Here is an 18,571-nt window from a genome sequence, read left to right as displayed (position 1 = left end):
TGCCTGCCATCCACACCAGAATAGATGGAGTGAAAAATTCCGAAAAAATCTGCTAGTGGAGGAAGACCTCCAAGGGATAAGAGACATAGGGCTAAAAAGAGAGCCGAAAAAGGATCTTTCGTGTATAATCCTGCATAATCTCGAATGTTATCAGTTTCGGTACGCAGACCAAACACACTTATTAGAAGTCAAATATAGGGGTAAAAATTATGAGAACAGAAAACAAGTGTGTTCTAAGCCCTAGTACCCCCTCACATCATAGGTAGGTAAGAACAGTTGTGTAATAACAAAACATCCCTTAGAACTAGGATTTTAGACATAGTGATAACGACAGTCTAAAATCAGCCATTTTACGAAGAAATTCATAAGAAATTGGCCATTTTTCTAAAGTGGTGTATAGGAGTTAGAGTTACTGGTAATAAGTTGAAATATATTATATTAGAAAAGTTTAAATTGTAAATGAGAGATCAAGATTGGCTGTGAGGCTTCATTGATTGAGAAATCCTAAGCTCAGTACTTGGAGGCTTCGCCGATTGAGAACTCCGCAGCTAAGTCCAAGGAGGCTTTGCCAATTGAGAACTCCTCAGCTTTGTCCAAGGATGTGAATGCTTTCTCTCCGACACAATACAAAGTTGGTATCTAAGTATATAAAAGCTCGAAACTTGCCCTTGTAAAAATAAGGGTTTTGCTTAACCACGAGTTAATGTGGTGTTCTCAATCGGCGAAGCCTCTCAAGCCTGAGGTGATCTCAATCCACGATACCTATTAGAAGTCAAATATAGGGGACTAAATTATGAGAACAGAAAACAAGTGTGTTCTAAGCCCTCGTACCCCCTCGCATCAATTGTGTCTGTTATATAGAAAAATAGATGTTGTCGGAGCAAAGGATCGTCAACAAGGGCGTTCTAGTGCATTGTAGATTCTTATCGAAGACTTGTATCATTTGATGATGCCATGTAAATCGCTAGAAACACGTGAAGTGTATGGCTAACCCAATAACAAAAGTTTCGTAAGGGGACTAGAGCAGGCTACCATGAGACAAAGGATCTTCTTTCTAAAGAGATTCAATTTGTAACTATTATACGTCTAAGGTCCAATATTGAAATCATTTTAAAGGTTTTGCCTTACTTTTTCCGTGTCAACAAACAATTTTAAATATCTCGACTTTTCCAGAACAAGTCCGAGTCAAATAGCAATGATTCGAAGCACTTCTTTTTACATTACACGATTTCGGAACCCAAGGACTCGATGGTATGGATATGTAGAATACAAGATTTCCAATCCTAGCAGGAAAAGGAGGGAAACGGATACATATAGAATTCTGTTTACTCAATTTAAAGTGAGTAAACAGAATTCCATACTCGATCTCATGGATACATATAGAATTATGTGGAAAGCCGTATTCAATGAAAGTTGTATGTACGGCTTGGAGGGAGATCTTTCTTATCTTTTGAGATCCACCCTAAAATATGGGGTCAAAAAGCCAAAATAAGTGATTCATTTTTAGCCCTAATAAAAGGATGATTCTTGAACCTCTGTCACGCTCATGTCACGTCAAGGTACTGTGGAAAAAAAACTGCAAAATCCGATCCAATTTATCATAATCGATTAGTTAACATGTTGGTTAACCGTATTCTGAAACACGGAAAAAAATCATTGGCTTATCAAATTATCTATCGAGCCGTGAAAGAGATTCAACAAAAGACAGAAACAAATCCACTATCTGTTTTACGTCAAGAAATACGTGGAGTAACTCCCGATATAGCAGTAAAAGCAAGACGTGTAGGCGGATCGACTCATCAAGTTCCTATTGAAATAGGATCTACACAAGGAAAAGCACTTGCCATTCATTAATTATTAGCAGCATCCTGAAAACGTCCGGGTCGAAATATGGCTTTCAAATTAAGTTCTGAATTAGTAGATGTTGCAAAAGGGAGTGGCGATGCCATACGCAAAAAGGAAGAGACTCATAAAATGGCAGAGGAAAATAGAGCTTTTGCACATTTTCGTTAATCCATGAACAGGGTCTATATAGACACATAGATCCATGGATCCATACATCTCGATCAGAAACGAATCAATAGAAAAAGAAAGAATTGGAATTGATCTATATCTTTCTCCGAAACTTTGTATTGTGTCTGTTAATTTTTTCATTTTAAGTCATAGAATATGTTCCCAGTGCATTTTTATTTACCTCCCCATTAGGGTGCAGTACCGGAAGTGATAATAAAAGTGACAGCATTCCCGCTTTTAGTATCACTTCCAGTACTGGCAGGGGCAATTACAATGTTATTAACTGATCGAAACTTTAATACAACCTTTTCTGATCCTGCTGGAGGGGGAGACCCCATATAAGACCAGCATCTCTTTCGGTTCTTCGTTCATCCAGAGGTGTATATTCCAATTCTGCCTGGATTTGGTATTAGTAGTCATATCGTATCAACCTTTTTGGGAAAACCGGTCTTCGGGTATCTATGCATGGTTTATGCCATGATCAGTATAGGTGTTCTTGGATTTCTGGTTTGGGCCCATCATATGTTTACTGTGGGCTCAGATGTTGATACGCATGCCTACTTAACCGAAGCTACCATGATTATAGCTGTCCAAACTAGAATAAAAATCTTTAGTTGGATTGCTACCATGTGGGGAGGTAAAAATTATTAGAAGTCAAATATAGGGGTCATTTATAACAAAGTTTTCGCGTTGTTGATTTCTAAGTGTAGTGCTTCTTCCCCTATGCCACCCATTCATACTACTAATGTAATGTAAACTAGAATTTGACCTGCCTGCCATTGCAATATCTATAGGTATAACCTTTCGCTCAATACTCAAATCAACGATTCAAGCATCTGAGGCCGCATCAATCGCGGATACACGATAGAAGGCATTGTTTTCTCTCCAAGATTAACTTCACCTTCACGAAGGGTAGGTTTATTTACATAAAATATTTTCTTTCTATCTTGAACCCCAGAAATGTCTCTTTCTAGTAAGACTGAAAGCTTCAAAAAAATCAAATCGCACGATTTCTGTAATAGGTAAATGCTTCTTTTTCTCCTGAAGTTGTTGGAATTACTTGTAATAAGATATTGGCTACAATTGAAAAGGTCTTATCAATAAAATTTCCATTTATCTGAGATCTAGGCATAATTAGCAACCCATTCTACAATTCTTCTCATTTACCTTAAGGAAAATGATCTAACAAACAAGTGAATTGTACAGTACGAAATAACATAAAAGCAGACTAATTCTAAAAAGATAGACTAGAATTGTAGAATGAGAAGAACTATGTATATCTCAAATTGTGCCCTTCGTCGGGCGAGATAAGATTTACTATAATTGTAATTTCATCTAAATTTGGCAGTATCTCAATGAATAGAACTATGTATGACCTGTTTAATTTAACTAAGTTTTTAAAGAATCAAGAGCTTTATATTCCACCACTCAGTTAAGAAGTTTTATTTCATCATGATTCAAAGAAAAGAGAAAAAAATAAATATTCTCTAAAAATTCACCTGTTTGTTTTTATGATGTGTCTAATACACTATAAAGTCGAAATAGAAAAACTTCAGGAAGAATTCATCCATTTGTAATAGATCCATGGGGTAGATAATTAGAGGAGCTGCCATTGAGACATCAGGGGTTGACTCGAAAAGCATTTTTTACAATAGAACCATAGTCTAAAATACCGATACTTCAGTCAATTGATTTAGTCGAGGTTAAGTCATTGGGATTATTCAGTCTAATATATATATATATAATAAGAAAATATTTTTCGTCTTACCAAAAGAAATATCTTTCTTTTTGTTTTCAAACTTTAATTCAAATCTATCTTAAAAGAGGAATTTTATTAGAAGTAGCTGTGTTTTGGATGGAAGAAATGCCGGAGAAAAAGTTCAAGAGATGAGAAAATTGAGGATAGCTACCAAAAAAACTAATCCAATCCATAATGAAGCAGCAGAAAATAAAATATTTTTGTTACTTGACCAACCATCAGAAGAAGCAAATACAACAGGTACACTAATCAATAAGACTGATGAAGTCGCAATTAATGCAAAAACAACCAATTGGAAAGCAATAGTCATGCTTGTAATCCTCCAAGCTACCAACAAATAAACTATACCATTTGATCCCTTATTTAGTTAAAATTTTGAGAAAATGCATCATGGCAGGCTTTAACCATGAATCAATTCATTCATTAAAAGTTATTACCACTTTATTTAGTATTTGATTTAGTTTATTATATATTTAACTAACAAATAGATATACTAGATCCTGTATATACTTATCAATATACACATAGACACATAGATATATACCTATCTAGGATGTCACTCTAACAGGGTAGTGTATCAGTTAATATGGCCATGTTCTATTTGTAGAAATAAAATAGAAATTGTCTTTTGGAGAGATGGCCAAGTGGTTGATAGCTCTGATCTTGAAAACCGGTATAGTTCTAAAGAACAATCGAGGGTTCGAATCCCTCTCTCTCCTTTTTCTTGTTGAATTTTTTTTATTGGCCTAATATACTGTTATAAATTGTTGTGGCTCGGCTAGACGTAGGATAGCCGAGCCAGAACAAAAAAAGAGATATAAATAAAAAAATATCAATTCAATTAATTAAGAGGGGTCATGAATAGAACAGGTTCCAATTCACGATCGATTCCCTTTTCAAATCCTGCTGCAGCTGCACGGGCTCTTCCCGCATGCCACAAATGACCCAACAAAAAGAAGAAGCCTAGAACAAAATGAGAAGTAGCTAACCAACTTCTAGGAGATACATAATGGACTGCATTGATTTGGTAGCTACGCCACCCACAGAATTTAAAGAACTTAGGGGAGCGTGAGTCATATATTCCGCTGAACGGCGTTCTTGCCAAGGTTGTGTCTTTTTTCAGCCTGCTCAAGTCCAACCCATTTGGACCTCTTAGAGGTTCTAACCAGGGAGCTCGTAGGTCCCAAAAACGCATGGTTTCCCCTGCAAAAATGATCTCTCCAGTTGGGGAACGCATTAGATATTTACCTAAACCAGTAGGTCCTTGAGCGGAGCCCACATTAGCCCCAAGGCGTTTGTCTCTAGCTAGAAAAGTAAATGCTTGAGCTTGAGAAGTCAAATATAGGGGTAAAGATTATGAGAACAGAAAACAAGTGTGTTATAAGCCCTAGTACCCCCTCGCATCATACGTAGGTAAGAACAGTTCTGTAAGAACAAAACATCCCTTAGAACACACTTGTTTTCTGTTCTCATAATTTTTACCCCTATATTTGACTTCTAATAAGTGTATTTTTATTTAGCTTTAAGATTTTTCATTTTAAGTCATTGAATATGTTTAAATATCAATAAAAATCACAAGTCATGTCATAATATCGCCCTCAAATAATACAATATAAAGGGAAACACATTTATCTCTATAATATAAAACTCAAAAAATGAACTGAATTAGACTATGATTTAAATTGTTTTATTTTTACATAAAGACAAAAAACTTCATTCATTTGTCCTCATAACTCAAGTAGGGAAGCTTTGAAAAATTTCCAATTCCTTCGAATTTATTGAGTTGTCTCTAACACCTTTTTGTCTGTCTCATCTCAAATCTGATTGCTTATTATTCTTTATTCTAATTCCTAAATTTGAGATAATTTAATTGTCAAGACACTTCAAAATTGTGTTTTGTTTCTTGTTACGCAATCCTTAACCTTTATTTTATCGAATCCTTGGGTTTAGACATTACTTCGGTGATCTTACTTCTTTGAAAATGGCAGCAACAGACCTTTTCTAGGAAAATGATACGAAAAAATCATTCTCCTGTAATACACTTTTGATCGAAATAGTTTTACCTTACCGATTCTAACAAGTTTGACTTTTTCAGTTTAAAGTAAAATTGTTAGAATTTTATTTTTTTTTCGATTATATATAGAGATATGTTTTACAAAGTAGTCCAGCTTCTTAATTGGCATTAACCCTAGATTCGTCCCCCCGATATGATAAATCAATCATTATTTTATACTCGAGCTTCATCGCGTACTATTTACTTCTAACCCTCGAAATTGGGTCCCTAGTAAATCAGAACAAACCATGTCGAGACAAGAGCATCCTCATTTAGATAGAAAATGGCGGATATAAGAATCCACATAAAGGATCACGTCCTTCAAGTCGCACGTTGCTTTCTACCACATCGTTTCAAACGAAGCTTTACCATAACATTCCTCTAATTTCGAACCGGGATGGAATTGATTCAATATGGAATCATGAATAGTCATTGACTCTGTTTAGTACATACAGACCTTTTTTTTATTTTCTCCATTGACTTTTTAGTTAGTTAGGAATAAAAAAAGTCTTTATCCTAGGAAGGCTCGGCAAGAAAACCAATAAATCCAAAGATTAAAATTAAAGTTTTTTTTAGATGTATGTCAATTGGAAGTAAAGGTATTTTTTTTCTTTTTTATTAAATTAAAGTTCCATTTAAATCAGGGGACTGAATCATTTATTTTATAGTAAATTAGTAAATAAAAATTATATTTTGATTTAAAAATGAGTCATTAAGAAAAACCCCTATTTATTCCACTCACTTAAATTCCAATTAATCCGATGAATCAAATTCGACGTGTCTTTTACATACCATAAAATTTATTTATATCAGACTTGCTTTTATTAAAGTGCCAAGTATTGCTAGAAATTGAAAACGAAAAATGCTTTAGTTTAATTAAAGGATTTTATCCTGTCCTCTACTTCAAAGGATAATTCTACAAAATATCTTATGTTTTCGAAAATGACTTAATTTATTCTTCGCTAAAGCCGTCATGATAAAGAAAATATTTAATGTATATGATTGATATCTATCCCACTCATTAAAGTCAAAAAGTAGAGATATAAATTTGGATATGTCGAATTGACTGAGAAATTTTTAATTGAAACGAGATAAAATAGATAGATAAATTGACAAAGAAAGCTAAACCAAAACGTGGTTTATTTATGGGTATATAATATAAAATGTGTTATATAAGGTAATATAAGATTAAGGTCATTTTTTTTTATTGTTATTTTTCTTTTTTTTCATATGAAAAAAGAGAAACTAAACGTAGGAATATGCTATTTCCATAGCCATTATATACAAGCAACATTTGTTAACAATGCCCCTTGTTAATTTTATGGATTGAATTTTGGCAATTATCTCATTAAATAATGAGATTTTTGGGAGTGAACCAAAAGAAAAGACCTTATTAACTACGTAAATTGAACACAAAGACTACATAATATATATGGTATGGGTATAAAACTCGGTCATTTTTTGTTTTACATAAAAAGTTTGCTTTAGATTTTTGATGACTTCAAAAAATTCATTATATTTTATAGACTATCTTTAATAGCTCTACCAAGTTGCTACATTAACTTTGATTTTTTATGTATTGGAACGGGATACAAAAAAATAAATGGGTGTAAATATGTTTGATATTCCTATTTAATTTGAATTTCACTCCATTCTAGTTAGTTTTAGGGTATTTAACTGAAAAAAGGACTATAGCAAGGGACTCTAATAATCTATAAAACCTCTATTCTCTGATTTAGTCTTTCCCTCTATTCTCTGATTTAGTCTTTCCATAGAAAGACTCTCGAGTCCCCTAGTGACTTATTTTAGGCTTTAATTAAAGGGAATCGATAGATTTTTGTTATTTTCATTCAGCAGAATGGATCTGGGACGGAAGGATTCGAACCTCCGAATAGCGGGACCAAAACCCGTTGCCTTACCACTTGGCGACGCCCCATTTAGATTTAAATTTGATACTAATCAAAATTATTAGTGTATTGTGGGACATTCGTCAATTCCCTATTTCATTGCAGAGAATATAAGAATAAAAAAAAAAAATAACTATAATATATAGTTCTAGGCAAATCCTCTAATTCCTTCCGGTATTCTAATACGTAAAACGTATGACTATAGAATAACATAGAATTTCATTGATCATTACATATAATTCAATTAAGATATTGTATGAAAGTATAATTCCTTGTATTCTCTTTTGAATTTGAAAATGTAAGGATTTTTGATTTGGATTTTTTGGGGGGAGTTCAAATCAAAGCAAAAGAAGGCTTTTTTAGTTATTACTTACCTTCCTTAGTCAAATTCCCTTATATCCATTAGTCAATAAAAATTTAATAATCTCTAAAAACAAATCTTTGTTATGCTTAATATATTTTTGAATTTAATCTGTATCTGTCTTAATTCTGCTGTTTCGTCATCAAGTAGTGTTTTCTTGGGAAAATTGCCTGAGGCTTATGCGATTTTTAATCCACTCATAGACATTTTGCCCATTATACCTTTATTTTTCTTTCTCTTAGCATTTGTTTGGCAAGCTGCTGTAAGTTTTCGATGAAAGTTAATTTTTAAATGAAAAGTCTACTGAAAAAATGAAATTCAGCATTTATTTAATAAAAAAATAGTTGAATTGTAAGTCATAATATGAATCTTACGTTCGTTAGACATCCTCATTTAATAAATTCAAAAAAAAAAAATGTGAATTCTTGTAGCTAAAACGAGGGATAAGTTTCAATCTGTGATTTTTGAAGTTATCGCCTCTTTTCCGTGAGCAAGTACTTTACTTTTTTGTATCTTCTGTTTTCCACAAAAATATATAGTTATAGAGTTAATTTTATAGTTATACAGTGAATATAATATTAGAATAAGCTTTTCAGTAACGAAGAAATGATAATCTTGAAAAACAAATGGATTAATTTGAAATTCAAGTTTTTTTAGAAAAAAGACTTAATAAAAAAAAGATTTCTTCTTTATTCTTTTTTAATATTTTTTTTTCGTGACTGCCATGTCAAAAGAATACATGTGTTACATAACTCAAATGGATAATCTATTCCCTTTTACCCCAAAAATGATCCTATTTTGGAGATTGTGTAATGCTTACTCTCAAACTTTTCGTTTACACAGTAGTGATATTCTTTGTTTCTCTGTTCATCTTCGGATTTTTATCTAACGATCCAGGCCGTAATCCAGGTCGAGAGGAATAAAAAAATAAGATATTTTCATTTGAGAATTTATTCTTGCTTTTTCTAAATATTTTTGAAAAATGGCATAATTTAACTATGATAAAAAAAAATATCACAAAGAAAACGATGTATTTTTTTATTGAAGGTTATCAAGTGATCAGAGAAAACGGAGAGAGAGGGATTCGAACCCTCGGTACGAATAATTCGTACAACGGATTAGCAATCCGCCGCTTTAGTCCACTCAGCCATCTCTCCTAATTAGGAATTAGGATTTTTTATCTTTATGTGCTACTTAAAATACTATACGAATTCATTCATAAAAATCTTATTTATTTTATCTAAAATCTCGTTTTATTATAATTTAAAATTATCTATTTGTATATAATATCAATTTTGTATATAAAAGTGTATAAACTCTAGATCTAGATTTTATGAGTTTATTTATATTGTTTATATACGAGTATAATTATAGATTATAATTATACATTTGAATTGAATTACCTAGTAAAATTTACTATTTTGATAGAATACTAAATTATTAGCTAAATAATCTAAAAAAATGTAATAAATTAGTAAAATATTAAGAAAAAAAAAAGGCATATTAACATAGAATATATATAAATACTAAGAAGAGTTAGAATATATAAATTAACTAAGAATAAATTAAATCATCAAAAAGTAAATAGACGATACACGTAAATAGGATACCTATCAATCTGCTTTGACTTGAACACCAAACAGCTATCTCCACTAGAAAACTCCCTTTTTTCCTAATTTTTATTTGAGTTACCCGGCCTGGCTAGTCCCTAGCTGGGCCGTTACTTTTTTTACCATTAATTAGTCCGAAATCAATTGATTTTTTTTATTTATTGGCATTTGAAATTGACTTATTTTTGAAGCAACAAAAAGAAACATCACTACAAAAATCTGGGCAATTTTTATTTCTATTACTTAGACTTCTTTAGTTTTTATAGTTTAATTCAAGAAATTTTCTAATCTATGTAGTATATGATTCTCTCACTAATAAATAGACTAGTATATTAGTTTTCTATTCAGATTACAACATTGCATGTTATGTGATGTAGTAAATATATAAGTCGAACTCAACTTTTAATTATATAGAGCCATATATATGTATATATAAGTAGTGTAGTTATAATTATAAACTTATTATAACTCATTGTAGTTATATATAATATAACTCACCGACTTCACTTCTTCAAGTAAGAAATTTTTTTTTTGAAAACTGCAGCTTTATCTAATTCTAACTGACCCTAAATAAATAAAATTTTTAAATACCTACCCTAAGGCTAAGTAGGAACTAAAAAAAAATAGAGTTCGGAGTATTGTCGACTATTAGTATTTCTAACTTAAATAGCTCTTTCAAATCGGAACTTTCAGTACTGACTATCCCTAAACTGAAAAGTCGAGACTGTTTTTACAGTGAAAGAATAAAAAGCTAAAACAATGAAAACTTCCAGTTATAAAAACCAATAAACCTGAAAGAATTACTAATGAAATACCTAATTTAGAAGCTCATTTACTCCGCAATTTAGACAGAAATGGCATTGTGTTGCTCGGATCTTGGGTGGAAACAGGTGATATTTTAGTAGGTAAATTAACACCTCAGATAGCGAATGAATCGTTGTATGCACCAGAGGATAGATTATTATGAGCCATACTTGGTATTCAGGTTTCCACAGCAAAGGAGACTTCGCTAAAACTACCTATAGGTGGAAGGGGTCGAGTCATTGATGTGAGATGGATCCAGAAAAAGGGGGTTCCAGTTATAACCCAGAAATGATTCGTGTATATATTTCACAGAAACGTGAAATCAAAGTGGGTGATAAAATAGCAGAAAGACATGGGAATAAGGGTATTATTTCTAAAATTTTTCCTAGACAAGACTGCCCTATTTACAAGATGGAACTCCGGTTGATATGGTCTTCAACCCGTTAGGAGTATCCTCACGAATGAATGTTGGACAGATATTTGAATGTTCGCTCGGCTTAGCGGGAGATCTTTTAAATATCCATTATAGAATAGCCACTTTTGATGAGAGATACGAGCAAGAAGCTTCAAGAAAACTAGTGTTTTCAGAATCATATGAGGCAAGTAAGCAAACAAAAAATCCATGGGTATTTGAACCCAAATATCCAGGAAAAAGTAAAATATTTGATGGAAGAGCTGGAGATCCTTTTGAACAACCTGTCCTACTAGGCAGGTCCTATATACTTAAATTAATTCATCAAGTTGATGATAAAATCCATGGACGTTCCAGTGGACATTATGCTCTTGTTACACAACAACCCCTTCGAGGAAGGGCAATTCAAGGTGGTGAATGAGTGGGAGAAATGGAAGTTTGGGCTTTAGAGGGATTTGGCATTGCTCATATTTTACAAGAGATGTTTACTTATAAGTCAGATCATATTAGAGCTCGTCAGGAAGTACTTGGTACTACGATTATTGGAGGAACAATAGTTACTCCTGAGGATGCCCCAGAATCTTTTCGATTGCTTGTTAGAGAACTACGATCTTTGGCTCTGGAACTGAATCATTTTCTTGTATCTGAGAAAAAATTTGAGATTAATCGAAAGGAAGCTTGATCTGATCTGAATGAATCAGAATTTCTATTCTATGATTGACCGATATAAACATCAACAACTTTGAATTGGACTAGTTTCTCCTGAACAAATAAGTTCTTGGGCTAACAAAATTCTACCTAATGGGAAGGCAGTCGGAGAGGTGACAAAACCCTACACTTTTCATTACAAAACCAATAAACCAGAAAAGGCGGATTGTTTAGGGATAATTTTTACCTAATGGGGAGGTAAAATTACTAACGAAATGACTTAAAATAGAAAAATAGATGTAAGGACACAAGTTTTTGATATAGGAATTCAACATGCAATCTCGTTGTTGCATAGCTCAGGTCAGAGCAACGTGCCATTGGACGTTCAACATGCAATCTCACTGATCGGACATGAATGTAGACCCATCGGGCAGAGATAATCATTCCGGTCCTGGGATAGATGGCAACACTAGCCTGAACTGAGGTTATGAAGGTGCGACAACGTGACGAGCAAAAGGGGCGAAGCGAAGAAATGCCCGAATGTTCAGCATCTGAACGAGCGGAGTGTCAAAAAGCGAAGCGAGCCGTGGTAGCGCGCAACTCTTCCTTTATGAACGAGACTCTTTCCAGAGAAGCTCATCTGCTAGAAATGCTTTATTTCATAACGTTTCGTTCAGGTTCTGAGGGAAAGTCAATTATCTTGAAGATAATGTTATGAAATAAACGTTATGTGTACATAAAGTCAAAGTAAAAGTAAAGAAATGTATGTTTGTTTTTTTTAACATAATAAAGAGGTTGCGGAGCAAAAAACGGGCTTTGCTCCCCATTACAATATGAAGAAAGAAATAAGGGTCGAATTTTAGACCGCTCATAGTAGTTCTACCAATAGAAAAGATCATGAAAGAGGCGATAAGAATGGTACCCGAACCCGTTTACAATCTCGTGTTTTCAGACACATCCCACTTCCGCTCGGGTCGAGGTTGCCACTCGACCCTAATACAGATCAAAGAAGAGTGGGGAATCTCTCGCTGGTTTTTTGAATTCGACATCAGGTTGTCTTTAGATAACGACCGACATCGATTCATTCCAATCTTTAAGGAAGAGAGTGACGATCCTAAGTTCTTTTACCCCACTCAGACACTTTTTTTTGCCGGACGAAGAGGTGAGAAGGGGCCTTACTCCATCTCAAACAGTGTACCACTATCGGCCCTATCAGGCAACATCTACCTACACAAGCTCAATCAGGAGATGGGGAGGATCCGACAGAAGCACGAAATCCCTCTTGTTCAGAGAATAAGATGCTTTCTTAAGGACAGGTCGTCATATTGATGACCAAGAAAACTCTAGAGAAGAAGCAAGCTTCAACGCTCCCCAAGACAACAGAGCCATTATTGTGGGAAGGGCCGATTTTACGAGCAGGTTACGAAGTAAATGCAGTCAAAGATTCAGAAGAAAAGCGACCTTTAAAAACCTTGTATCGTCGTGGCACAACCCCCCCCCCCGGCAAGCACCCCAGGCGAAGGGGGGACCAGAAAACTCTCATTTTACCTTTCTCGTTATGCACCTTAAATCGGAACCTTGCTGCCTTCCTTAACAAGCCCTCGAACCTCCTTTGCGCCGCCTTCCTCATAGAAGCCGCCAGATTGACCCCGAAGGCCGAATTCTATGGTAGAGAACACTTTAATCAAAATTTGGCCATGAGATACCTTTTAAAGTTTTGCAAAAGAAGGGCCCTGCTAACAGAGCTGGGGGGGGGGAGGTGATACTAGTTATCAGGTCAGAGAGACGCCTGTCCCGTATGCTGGCCCCTTTAAAAACCAATTACTTAATAAGAATTTGTTATGCGTGATATGCTGACGACTGACTACTGGGAATCGTGGGTGCCGTAGAGCTTCTCACAGAAATACAAAAATGTATCACCCACTTCCTACAATCTGGCCTGAGCCTTTGGGTAGGCTTCGCAAGATCAATAACCATAGCTGCACGGAGTATGGTAGAATTCCACAGTACGGTAATTCGGGAAGTCCCTCTGAGGACGACTCCCATACAATTCTTGCGAGAGCTGGAGAAGCGTCTACGGGTAAAGCACCGTATCCATATAACAGTTTGCCACCTATGCTCTGCCATCCATTCCAAGTTTAGGGACCTAGGTTATAATATCCCGATCAAACAGCTGACGAAGGGGATGAGCGGAACAGGGAGTCTACTGGACGCGGTTCAACTTGCGGAGACTCCTTGAATAGCTGGAGTCAGAAGTCCCCAAGTTAGCGTATGTTGGGGGATCATCAAGCACATCCGGCAAGGGGGATCAAGGATCAAGGGGGACCTTGCTGTTGCATAGCTCAGGTCGGAGCAATGTGCCATCGGACGTTCAACAGGCAATCTCACGATCGGACATGAGTGTCCAGAAGTTTTCATTGTTTTAACGTCTTCTTTTTGGAACTAAAACCAGGATATAACAGACACAATACAAAGTTCTATATAACAGACACAATACAAAGTTTCTATCTAAGTATATAAAAGTTTGAAACTTGCCCTTGTAAAAATAAGGGTTTTGCTTAACCAAAAGTAAACGAGGTGTTCTCGATCGACGAAGCCTCTAAAGCCTGAGGTGATCTCAATCGGCGATGCCTCTAGGTGTTCTCAATCGGCGAAGCCTCCTTGGACTTAGCTGAGGAGTTCTTAATCGGCAAAGCCTCCAAGTACTGAGCTTAGGAGTTCTCAATCGGCGAAGCCTCACAGCCAATCCTTGTTCTCTCATTTATAATTTAAACTTTTCTAATATAATATATTTAAACTTATTACCAGTAACTCTAACTCCTATACACCACTTTAGAAAAATGGCCAATTTCTTATGAATTTCTTCGTAAAATGGCTTATTTTAGACTGTCATTATCACTGTCTAAAATCCTGGTTCTAAGGGATGTTTTGTTCTTACATAACTGTTCTTACCTACCTATGATGCAAGGGGGTACTAGGGCTTAGAACACACTTGTTGTCTGTTCTCATGATTTTTACCCCTATATTTGACTTCTAATAAGTGTATTTTAGTCTCGGTTAAGAATGGCGATGATCTACGTTTCACATGACGCACAATTCCATGGATAGTTTCATTCGACCTCGTGATGGAGGACATAGGTTACAATCATCGGCTTTGATCATGCCACTATGCATTTTTTTAGGACATTGCATAATGATCCGAACACTTTGTCGCATCTCTTCGATACGGATATAGTAAGGATCATAGCGATCTCATGTGGTACCTACAGGTATGTCAGGATCCGATTGGTCATGAACATCGTAAGGTGCTGCTCTTCACGAATCCCAGCATAGCCCAGGTTGGGAGGGGTAGGCCCACCACTAAACTTTCACTTAGGCCTGGGCCAAGTCAGTGGGGGGACCCTATCGGGCTCCTTCCCCCCCCCCCCCCCCCAAAAAAACGGTATGTTTTTTTTCAGATGCCAAGATGGGGGGGGGGCCCTGTGGGAGTTTCCCTTCATACAGCTCGAATCATTCTCAAATGCCCCGAGAGGCATCCTTTCCTTTTTAAATTCCCCGTTGGTTCACGCGCGCGCAAACGAGCACCAGCCGAGCAGGTCCACTTCTTCGTAACGTGATTTACTTCTTTCTTTTATCGCTCCATCAGCCGCGTCTGAATCTGAATCTTCATGCTCGTCGCACCTTTTGCTCATCTTCTGCTCCCGCTTGTAAATGCTTCGCCGCATCTGAATCTTAATCTTCACGCTCCTCGTGCCTTGCACTTCTTAAAAATAAGTAAGAACCTTCTTGTCTTCTGCTCATAAATGCTTCGTCGCATCTTCATCTTCATCTTCACGCTCCTGAAGTCGAGCCTATTATTTATTTAACATACATATTGTTTGTGATGGTTGACGGCTTTCTTTCTCTGAGGTACGGAAGGCACTGACTAATAAGTGTATTTCCCCTCGTTCCCCTACCTTTGAGTGCGGTTTGAACTATTGATTTACGTTATTCAAATTAAATGTGAATAACCCGTCTTCCTCTCTTTGAAACAAGAGGCGCTTTCGGTTCTGTCCGTGCTTCAAACAATGTTGTCTTCTCCATATTACCATATCCCTAGAGTCAATAATTTTCTATGAGGAACTATTGAACTCAATCACTTGCTGTCGTTATTCAACAGGTTTCTGTTGAGGTCTATCACGTAGAGGTACTCAATTTGGATCAGTGATCGATTTCTAGGTTTCATCGTAAACCTAATTGGTTACTTCCAATTACAAAAATAAATATTTCAAACCACACTCAAAGGTAGGGCATTTCCCATTGATATAGGAACTTCTGTACCAAAAACAATGGTATCTCCAATTATAGCCCCTTTGGGATGTAAAATATATCTTTTCTCACCATGCCCATAGTGTATGAGACAAATGTGTGCATTTCGATTAGGGTCGTATTCTATGGTTATGATTCTACCATATATGTCTTTTTCATTCCGTCAAAAATTGATTTTACGGTATAGACGCTTATGACCTCCCCCTCTATGTCTTGCGGAAATGATTCCTTAGGCATTACGACCTTTACCACAACGAAGCTGTCCATAGATCAAATTAACTCCCACGTCACGGCTCCTGAGCCATGGCAACTCTGCCAATTAAGCGATGCCGTGCCCCGTCTCTGGCACAGCTCCACTGACTCCCCCCACCAGTTCGTGCATCGACAAGTACCATGACTCTGGGATGACGACACCACAGAGGTACCTCGCTCCCCTCGCCCGCTAGTTTAATTATCTTTTGTCGTATATCTTTTGATTGCACTCCAACGCGCTTGGGTTAGAATAGGTGAGAGGATAAACAGACATGAGAGAATCCACTGAGCATTTTCCTTAGGTACGGGTCGAGCCCATCCATTAAGTGAGAGCACCCACCAACTCAGTCCGTTCGGTGCCATAGACACCTTCCTTGCTCCAATGAGGGTCAAGAGGACACCACGAGTCGGTTGCCCACCCCGGAGCCCAGAGCTTGGCGAACACCACGAGTCGGGGCCTGTACATACATCCTCCTAGGAGTCTTCGCATCATGTAGTCGCCTCATAGACAGTTATATATACTATTGACTTAATATATATTTCTTCTCATTTTCATCATCTTGAATGTCATCAATCATCGTCGTCATTTGTTCTGTCATTTCGAATAGCAGTTATATAGCAATCATTTTTCTAACATTGTTTTGATATGAGACTATATTTAAATGTTTCTTTCCGTTTTTCAATGCACCTGGCTTATAAGTGAAGAAAAGGATTGCGGCCAAATGGACCACAATCTTAAAACACATAGAAAGAAATCATGAACGCTCTTCGAGGTGACACGACCCAAAGCCCTTCTCATATGGGGTCGATTTAAGTCCATTGAAATAATCTTGATTATCCAATCTTTGTAAGGAAGATTGGACGGTGAGATCTTATTATTATTAATTGTCTTTCTTTTCCTTTAAATATTTCTGATTTATCAATGAATGCTGATGAGGACAATGATAGATAAAAAATGTGTGACATATTATAAATATTTTAAGGGCATTTTATGATCATTTCACATGCATTTCCTCCAATCTTACCTTCCCTGCACTAAATAGAGCAAAGGACAAAATAATGCATTTTAAGGTCATTTTTATGCATGTTTTAGAATTTCAAAGATTTTTTAGTAAAAATATTTAGGACCTTTTTAATTTTCTAAGGCTCTATTTAGTATGTCTGCTATTGCAGGGAAGAAGAGGAAGTTGGAGAAATTAAGAGAAGAAACAAATAGAGAAAATTTCATGAAAGAGAAAGATATATATTTCATGAAAAAGAAAGAATGATAAAAGTATACAAAAATAAGATACCCTTATTGGGCCAGCTATGGAGCAGAGCAAGCGCCTGGCCTCAAAAGCCAGCAGCCAGGACTATGAGCGCTAGGCACTCAAGTGGCCCAGCAGCAAGCGAGGCCCGTACACAAGGAGCCCATGGCGTAGGCCCAAATTGCGCCCCTCACACACCCAAGAGATCGCATATGAGAGGTATGGATTTCAGTTTAATTCAGTTAATATAACAATTATATACTGCTTTTTTTTAGAAGTTCCCAATATGGCATTGTAATCCCATGTTTATTCTATTCGCATCGGGCTGAGTGACAGAATGAAATATGATCGCAGCCCAACGGGTCGCGATCATTTGAAAATAAGAAGAAAAAAAGGAACCGGGCTTTCGGGCTTATTTAAAGAGGCGGATATGATCTCAACCGTCTGATCTTCTTTAAGAAGATCAAATGGTGGAGATCTATCTCACCGAATTTAACTATTTTATTTCTTTTAGGCTGATGCGGCCGCGGGACCCATCGACAAGTGAATCAAAAGAGGCGAAGGGGACATGTACTACTGACGAGACCCTGACGATGCACGCTGATGTGGCTCTGGGTACACTGGATCATAGGGTCCACGGCTGCGATTTAATCGCAGCCGTTGGCATTTTATATGAACCATCCAACGGCCAGGGGCATTTACGTCCTCTCTCGCCCCTAGCCATCGACTACGCCGGCCGCAGGCCATTCTCGGCCGACGAGGGGGGGACCAGCCGTGATCCGATGGCTGGGGAGCAGGGCCGCTCCTGCCATCGGACGGCCTCTGGGGTCCCTCCCAAGCCGTTAAAAGGGGGCAGAATGCCCCAATTTCATCCATCTTCCGATCGATCTTTCGACCATTAAGCCTTCACCGGTTGTGGGGATCCTTCTCAGAGCCAGAGGCAGATTGCAGCGTCGTGACATTGCAGGCGACTGTGGAAGACTTGGGGAAGCTTCAAGGGAGACTGGAGAAGCTCAGATCTGTGCCAGGACGGAGGAGAAGAACAATGGAAACCGCATACCGAAGCTAGGCGGTGGCGATCGGTGCCGCCACTCTCGCCTTCAAATGAGGGCGGATCAGTGTTTTTCCAGTAAATCTTGTTGAAATTAAGTTAGATTTCATCATCATTTCGAGTGCAGTTAGTTTAATCCTTGACTC

At 36.7% G+C, this 18,571-nt stretch overlaps 1 non-coding gene and 1 pseudogene across 1 annotated transcript; one reads left to right on the top strand and one right to left on the bottom strand.

Annotated features, from left to right (window-relative positions):
* Positions 1–9,162: 9,162 nt before the first annotated feature.
* On the bottom strand, positions 9,163–9,250 carry TRNAS-GCU (transfer RNA serine (anticodon GCU)). Its single transcript has one exon. It is a non-coding gene; the product is annotated as a tRNA-Ser (tRNA).
* Positions 9,251–12,464: 3,214 nt separating this feature from the next.
* Positions 12,465–13,993, top strand: LOC144708004 (uncharacterized; annotated as a pseudogene).
* The last annotated feature ends 4,578 nt before the right edge of the window (positions 13,994–18,571 follow it).

Source organism: Wolffia australiana, chromosome 9 (genome assembly GCF_029677425.1).
Source record: "Wolffia australiana isolate 7733 chromosome 9, ASM2967742v1".
NCBI classification, from domain to species: Eukaryota; Viridiplantae; Streptophyta; class Magnoliopsida; order Alismatales; family Araceae; genus Wolffia; species Wolffia australiana.
This window is presented reverse-complemented; position numbering and strand designations above follow the sequence as displayed.